The sequence below is a fragment of the Nicotiana sylvestris genome, chromosome 9 (genome assembly GCF_000393655.2).
Source record: "Nicotiana sylvestris chromosome 9, ASM39365v2, whole genome shotgun sequence".
In the NCBI taxonomy this organism is placed as follows: Eukaryota; Viridiplantae; Streptophyta; class Magnoliopsida; order Solanales; family Solanaceae; genus Nicotiana; species Nicotiana sylvestris.
Genome location: NC_091065.1, coordinates 44,803,420 through 44,812,069, shown reverse-complemented (window position 1 = coordinate 44,812,069; position 8,650 = coordinate 44,803,420).

Genomic DNA, 8,650 nt, shown 5'->3' with positions numbered 1-8,650 from the left:
TGGTGTCGGATGAGGGCGTTCGACCAGGTCTTGGCTGGATACCCGATCAAGTTCTATTTCAACTGCTTTAAAATCATCGAGCTTTGATCGTTTAGGCTTTGAGTGAAGGCCTGCACTGCCCGGTTATCTAAGACCAGGGGTAGTTCTGTTCGTTCCATCTGGGGACGAGGTGCGAATTCTATCAGCATTTCATCTCCCTTTGTTTAATCTCGGATGCATCGGGTTTTCTCGTTGTTGTTTCAATGGCACCGATGCGCGCCTCCAAAAAGGAATCCGCTAGTATGGTAAGTGAGTTTATGGGGTTGGGAGCTAGGCTATAATACCGCATCGTGGCCCCCATCAAGGGCATTTTTCTAAGCCTCTTCAAAAAGACGGGCTCGGTTCTATCATCTCGTGTGTCATTACCTTTCACCGTGCACGTACAGGCAGTGATGTGTTTGTTGGGATCTGAGGTCTCATTGTACCTTGGGAGTTCCGTCATTTCGTGCTTCTTTCGAGTGGGTTTTAGAGCCGCTTCCTCTGGCAATGATCGTAGCATGAATTTCCTTGAATCTGCACCCTTCAGGACCGGGGGTGCACCCGGGATCTGTTCAACCCTAGAGTTGTAGGTATCGACCTTCCTGTCATTGGCTGCTATCATTTTCTCGCCCGATTCGATCCTTTTGGTGAGATCCTCAAGCATTTTTACTATGGCAGGGTCGGTTGTTGATCCATTATTGCTTGATCTTACTGGTACCTGTTCGGACGGGGGAGCCATTTTCGGTGCTACTGTGCTGGGAGTTTTCGGATGTCTTTGTAACTGAGGATAGCTAACTGTTGTGCCTGCAACATTTCAAAAATATCATGAAGAATAACTTCCTGTACTTCCCGAGCTGGGGTTTTTTGGGCTTCCTGTTGGTCGTCATGTCGTACGCTCCTGTCGGTGTGTGAGGTTTCGTTGACCTGTTGTGCATCTTGCGAATCCGCATCTTCTAGAATCGGTCCGAGCGCATTATCGGGATTCTTCGGTGGCGCGCCAACGTCTAGAACAACCAGACCATTTTCCCTGTGTTTTTCGAGGTTGTCGTTCTCGACTTTATTTACTGAGCCAGACATTTTGACCTGAGATCAAAAGATCTTGGACAAGAAAAAGCGTAAAAGATAACTTGCATTTTTGTAATAAAACGAGCAAGAAAATAATCACTATTATTTTTAGCCCCACGGTGGGTGCCAAACTGTCTACTGTGAAAATAGTAATAACAATTAAATTTGTAAATGAGACTCTAAAAATACGTGATCTATTTTTATACTAGTTGTTTAGAGCAGTTGATGCTAGGCGTATGAAGTTTAACGACAAAATACAAGTTAAAACGGGGCAGTGATCAAACTGAGGGGCTTGCTTCCTGGGCGTCGGACTGATCGATGAAAGGCCTCGAGGTCGATACCCGGCTGGAGCTCGAGCTATCGGGGGTAAGCGGGAAGGGGATAATAGTTTAAGATATAATTAAAGAAGGCTCTTTATGGCAAATATTAAGCAATAAATGAAGAACAAGTATGAAAGCAATAAATATAAAGAGTGTCCTCGAGAGATAAGTTAGAGAGAAAAGAGAGAGAGAGAGAGAATTATTATTGATCTCATGTGGAGTAGTTGGAGCAACAACGGCCCCTTACAAGGTGGTGAGAATCCCCTTTATATAGCATGGGAATCCTGTTATAGTACAGCGTTCATTAATTATAAAAGCATGGAGATGGGACGACTAGACACGACGCCTCGACACAGGCTCTGGGTAGGATGGCTCTATCAGACTTAGCCGCTTGCCTTTGGAATTCCCCCTTTTACTCCAGCCTCTATCTTTGTCTTCTTTGAGTCGGGCCTCGACGAGCCCCGAAGAAGGGAACTCGGCCGCAACTCCACGTCCTTGGGGTCTCGAGACATTCTTCTGAAGTGACTCGATAGCAATAAATTAGGCCCTATGATTTTGCCGCATACAAGAACCTTGCCGGTGAAACCCTCTTTGGGACGAAAGCTCGATCGAAGGGAAAGAGTGCAACGGGTGCCATTAAGGCCTTGGGATCTTCGGGTTGAGTTAGCACTTCCGACCGCCCTGACTGGGTGCCTGCATATGGGTTAGTGTAAAATAACGAAGGAGGGAGGTAGTCTTACCTTATCGCAGGATGTGTAGACGATGTTCCGCGGCCTGATGTGTCCCTGCAGTTTTGGAGTGAGGAATCTATACGGACCTCCGTTGTGTTTAATCATGCTTAGCCGAAGGCGTGGTTTTATTACCCTTTGACTCTTTCGAGAGTGGATATATCGGTGCCCGCACTATGTTACGTAATGTGGACACTCCCCTTGCCGTGTGCTACTCCCTGTTGACGGTTTTAATTCCGTCCCTTGCTGAGGATTTCATCATTTGGTGTAGAGGGGACAATATTACCTTTACGCAGTGCGTCCGCGGCCGTCTGAATAAGGCGTTTATACCTTGCGTCTCCTTTGACGATATGGAACTTGGCGTTCCAGTTTGCGCCAGCCATGCTGACTGAGAGAATGGTCTCTCCTCTCATCGTTTCGATCATCGTGTTGAATTTGCCAAAGATTTGAGAGGCGGGCGTGATTTGATCCGGCAATTCGAGCTGCTCTATTATCCTCGACCAGATAATATTGGTCGAGCCACCTGAATTCGTGAGCACATGTTTTATTTGAAAATGAATCGAACGAGGAAGAGGGTTACCAGTGCGTTGTTACGAGGTTAGGGCGAGGTTTTGGAGATTCCCCGCCTAATGCGAGGGTATCCTTGGATACGTATCCCCGAGTCTGTTTTTCTCTGGTGATGGACATTTTTATCCTCCTCTTTGCAAGTTCCTGGATAGTGTCATTGTTCCTCCAATATCATGGTAATATGTCGCGGCCCATTTGCTTCGTTCTTCTTGGCCGCCTTTCTTACTCGGAACTGAACTCGAGCTCGATCGCCCAACAGTTCTCAGCGGTTATTTTTATTGAGTAGCTTGGCTATTTTCCTTCGGATCTGGTGGCAATCTTCGGTCCTGTGGCCATGCGTATTTATGTAGTTCACATACCAAGCTGTGATTCGTCTGGGAAGGATTCGACTGAATAGGCCTAGGCCATTTGGTGTCCCTGGTTTTGCTGACGGTGAACATGATGTCCGATACACCGACATTGAAGTTGTATGTTGATGTGCGAGGCACCCCCGCTGGCCTTGTGTCTCCATCGAATTTGGCTCTGTTGATGAGTCCTCGAGGATAATGTCCTCGATCCAATCTCCGACCGTTGTGAGGTAGGTTGCATCTCGGGGCATTCCTCCTATCTTCAACGTACGACCGGTATATTTCTTTGTTTGGTTTCGGTTTCTTTGCCAGGAGCCTGCTTGGGTATACTGAGCCCGAGGGGGCTCCCAGCTGGTCATACTCAACCGTGATTTGCGACTGGTACTAGTTATAGGTGTCCAACCTGGTCTTAACTGGATACTCGATGAAGTTCTGTTTCAACTATCCTAAAGCCACCGAGCCTCGTTCATTCAGGCCTCGAATGAAGGTCTACACCGCTCAGTCGACGGAGACCAGGGCTAGTTCCGCTTGTTCCGTCTGTAAACGAGATATGAATCCTTGCAGCATTTCGTTCTCCCTTTGCTTAATATCGGAGGCATCGGACTATCCTGTCGCCACTTCGACGACATCGGCGTGTGCCTTTATGAAGGAATTTGCCAGTACGGTAAGTGAGTCTATGGGGTTGAGAGATAGGTTATGATGCCACATCATGGCCCCTTCGAGAGCATTTCTCCGAACTTCTTCAGTAAGACGGACTCGATCTCATCATCTTTTATGTCATTTCACTTTACCATGCGAGTGTAGGCGGTAACGCATTCATCGGGGTTTGATGTCCCGTTGTACCTTGGGAGTTCTGGCATTCCGAATTTCTTTGGAATGGGTTTCGGGCCGCTTTTTCGGGGAACAACCTTTGTATGAACTTCTTCGAATCCACACCCTTCAGGATCGGGGGTGTGCCCGGGATTTGGTCGACCTTGGAGTTGTAGGCCCCGACCTTCTTATCGTTGGATGCTATTATTTTCTCGCTTGATTCAATCCCTTTGGTGAGATCCTCAAGAATTTTTACTATGGCAGGGTCGGCTATCGATCCGTTATTGCTCATTCTCTCGGGTACTGGTTCGGTTGGGGGAGCTGTTTCCGGTACTGCTGTACTAGGAGTCTTGGGGTGGCTTTGCAACTGAGCGATATCCAACTACTATACCTACAACATTTCAAAAATAACATGAAGGCTAACTTCCTGTTCTTCCCGAGCTGGGGTCTTTTGGGATTCCTATTGGTTGCCATGTCGTATGCTCCTGTCGGTGTGTGAGGTTTCATCGACCTGCTACGCATTTTGCGAATCCGCGTTTGCCGGAATCGGTCATGGTACGTTATCGGGGTTCTACGGTGGCACGCCAATGACCAGAACAACCACACCATTTTCTCCGTGGTTTTCAAGTTTTTGTTTTCAACTCTATTTACCGAGTCAGACATTTTGACCTGAAATCGAAGATCTTGGACAAGAAAAAGTGTAAAAGATAACTTGGGTTGTGTAATGAAACCATCAAGAAAATAATCACTATTTATTTTAGCCTCACGTGGGCACCAAACTGTTTACCGTGAAAATGGTAATAACAATTAAATTTGTAAATGAGACTCTAAAAATACGTGATCTATTTTTTATGCTAGTTGTTAGAGCAAATGATGATAGGCATATGAAGTTTAATGACGAAATACAAGTTAAAACGGGGTACTAATCAAACCGAAGGGCTTTGCTACCCGGGCTTCAGACTGATCGATGAAAGGCCTCGAGGTCGATACACGACTCGATCTCGAGATATCGAGGGTAACCGGGAAGGGGATAACAGTTAAGATATAATTAAAGAAGGATCTTTATGGACAATATCAAGCAATAAATGAAGAACAAGTATGAAAGCAATTAATGGAAAGAGTAGCCTCGAGCGAGTAAGTTAGAGAGAAAAGAGAAAGAGAGAATTATTATTGATCTTGTGTAGAGTAGTTGGAGCAACTACAGCCCCTTACAAAGTGGTGAGTATTCCCTTTATATAGGAGGGGAATTCTGGTATAGTACAACGTATATTAATTGTAAAAGCATGGAGATGGGACGACTAGACGCGACGCCTTGATACAGGATCTGGGTAGGCCGGCTCTTTTAGACTTAGCCGTGTGCCTTGGGAATTCCCCGTTTTGCTCCAGCCTCAATCTTCGTCTTCTTTGAGTCGGGCCTCGACGATCCCCGGGGGAGGGAACTTGGCCGCAACTCCACGTCTTCGGGGTCTCGAGACATTCTTCTGAAGTGACTTGATAGCAAGAAATTAGGCCCTCTGATTTCGCCGCATACAGAGGTAAAATCACGAAGGGTGATGTCGTGCCGCTCGATGTACAATGTCGTGCTATTATATGAGTGATAATTCATAAAGGATAATTCTGTGCCATGATTATGTGAGGTAAAAGCACGAAGGGTGATGCTGTGTCGATTCTATTGATTTTTATGGTGAGGATGAGAGTAAAAGCACAAAGGGTGATGTCGTGCACGTGTTATTGTATTCTCGATTCTTATTGATAATTGAATTATGGCTTTCTTTACATTCCTATTTGGTATTTTGTTGTTATCTGATACTCCTCGTAGCATGCTTTCCCCCTCCCATTTTTAACTATAAATTTTTGCCTTTATTTTTCTGATGTATATGATTTAATTGCACAGGTTTATTTGGTAGTCTTGTCCTAGCCTCGTCACTACTTCACCGAGGTTAGGCTAGGAACTTACCAGCACATGGTATCAGTTGTGTTGATACTACACTTGTACTATGTGCAGATCCCGGTGATGCAGCTTTTGGACCACAGTAAGGTTGCTGCCTTCAATTCATCAGGCGACCCGAGGTAGTCCTGCAGGCGTCCGCAGGCCTTGGCGTCCCCTTCCTATCTAGTTTTTTGTATATTCTTTATTATATTAGAGACAGACATGTATCAGTTTTGTTCGGACCCTGTTTGTAGTTTTCTTAGATAGTCTGTGAGATTGTGACACCACTTCTGGGTAGCTTTTGTTTATGGATTTGTATTGGTATTATTTTAAATTGTTACATTTCGTTCTTCCGCTTTATTATTTTCGCTATTTATAAAAGGTTAACTCACAATTGTTAAGGGATTAAAAATGAAAAAGGTTAAATAATTGTAGTGATTGGCTTGCCTAGATTTCACTAGTAGGCGCCATCACGACTCCCGAGGGTTGAAAATCTAGGTCGTGACACTATGTGTTTATCTTTTATTATATTTTTTGAGACAAAAATACTAGTGATTTTTTTACTCCCACTTTAGAGAATAAAATATTCGTATTTACTACTCTCTTCTTGAGATTAAAGTCCTTGTGGCTTTCTATTCACTGTTTGTGATTAAAGTCTTTGTGACTTTTGATCCTTATGATTTTATACTCGTTTTTGTACTCAATTTGAAGATTAAATATTTTATCGCCTGTTTGTGTTAATTTTGACAGAAAAAATAACAATAGATACATAACAACAAAATGGTATGTTGTGACATCTACTATCTCGTCAAGCCGTACAATAACTGCACCGGTAGAAATGCTTAGATGATTTTCGACACTAACTTCAAGTGCTGGCACCTGAAGATATTCTTTTGTCTGACCACCATCGATTTTCAAAGATTTATCAAAGAGGACATTTCGGTCTTGATAGAAGAAACTCTTGAAAATGAACATTTTAATTGACTGAGACTTGGAGGCATTCCGACTTCTTTTGCAAGAATTATATTCTTAGTGGTGTAACGATCCGACCGGTCATTTTGAGATTTTGCACTTCGTTCGCCAGTTCTCGGGCATGACTAGCCCCGTGTGATGTATTATGACTTATGCAAATCGTCGGTTTTAGTTATCAGGGTAATCGGAATAGATTTGGAAGAACAGTTCTCACTTTGAAGCTTGAAATTTGAAAGGTTTGACAGAGTTTTGACTTTTCAGTATTTGATCTCGGATTTGAAATTTTATTATTTGGTTAGCTCCGTTATGTGATTTTGGACTTAGGATCGTGATCGGAATGAGTTTTAGAGGTCCAGAGTAGATTTAGGCTAGAATTAACGAAATTGAAATTTTGGCGTCTTCCGGTTGATAGGTGAGATTTGATATAGGGGACGGAATGGAATTAAAAAAGTTGGAGTAGGTCCGTTGTGTCATTTGTGACATGTGTGCAAAATTTCAGGTCATTCGGACGATGTTTGATACACTTTTTGATCGAAAGCGGAATTTGGAAGTTTTGGGAATTCTTAGGGTTGAATTCGATGATGATTTGGTATTTTGATATTGTTTTGAGCATTCCAAAGGTTGGAACAAGTTTGAATGATGTTATGGGATATGTTGGCATGTTTGGTTGAGGTCCCGAGGTCAGGTGAGTTTCGGGTGGTTAAACGGATCAAGTTCATGTTTGAAAAGTTGCAGATTTTCTAGTTTCAGTTGCAGGAATTTTTGTTCTTCGTGATCGTGTATGAGTGTTCGTGATCGCGTAGACTCAGTTGGGCAGGGGTGAAGAATTTTTCTATGCAATCAGAGATGTGAGGTCGCGATCGTGGTTGGTTGAAAGATTTTGCTTCACGAACGAGTGGGCAATGCCGCATTCGCGTAGAAGAAAGTGAGCTGGTGAGAAGTGGAAATATTGTTCTATGCGATCACGTGGGGATGGTTGAGATAGCGTATGGTTGATATGAGGGGCAGTCCTTTTTGTGCTTCGCGATCGCGAGGCAATTTTTGCGACCGCGCTGAAGAAATAACTGGGCAGAATGTTTAAGTTCAAAATCGAGGGTTTAAGTCTAATATCATAAAAACCATTAGAGAGCTCGGGAGAAGGTGAAATATTAGGAGATTTTTAGTGGAGCAATTGGGGTAAGTATTCTTCACTCATATTTGATTTAATTCCATGATTTAGTCTTGAATTTCATCATTTAATTTGAGAAATTAGAGTGGAAATTGGGCAAAAATGGAGGAAAAGTTTGAGAATTTTTTTTTGGGGATTTGAGGGGCCATTTGAGGTCCGATTTTGATGTTCTTGGTATGTACAAACTCGTGAGAGTGTAAGGATTATATTGATGTAATTTTCTTATCGGATTCTGAGATGTGGGCCCGGTGGCCGGGCTTGGCCAATTTCGGAATTTTGGTGTAAATCGGATATTTTCGAGTGGGCTTTGTTCCCTTAGCATATCTTGATGGTGCGAATATGCTTTTGGCTAGATTTGGAGCATTTGAAGGCCGAGTCGAGAGGCAAAGGCATTGCGGGCTATAGTTTGGACCGGATTGAGGTAAGTAATGATTGTAAATGTTTGTCTTAAGGGTATGAAACCCCGAATTTCACATCGTTGTGCTACTTTGAGGTGGCGCATACACTAGATGACGAGCGTGGGGTCGTGCACCATTGGGGATTATGACTTAGTCCATCTCGTATGACTGTTAAGTCATGTATTTGATTGAAAACTATTTGATATCATTGTGTATTGTAAATTAGTACCATGTTTTGGGCTGAATGCCGTATTTGGACTTCGTGCCAACTGTTTTGGACCCTTAGGGGATTTTTACTACTATTCCTCACTGTTTTGACTTCATATT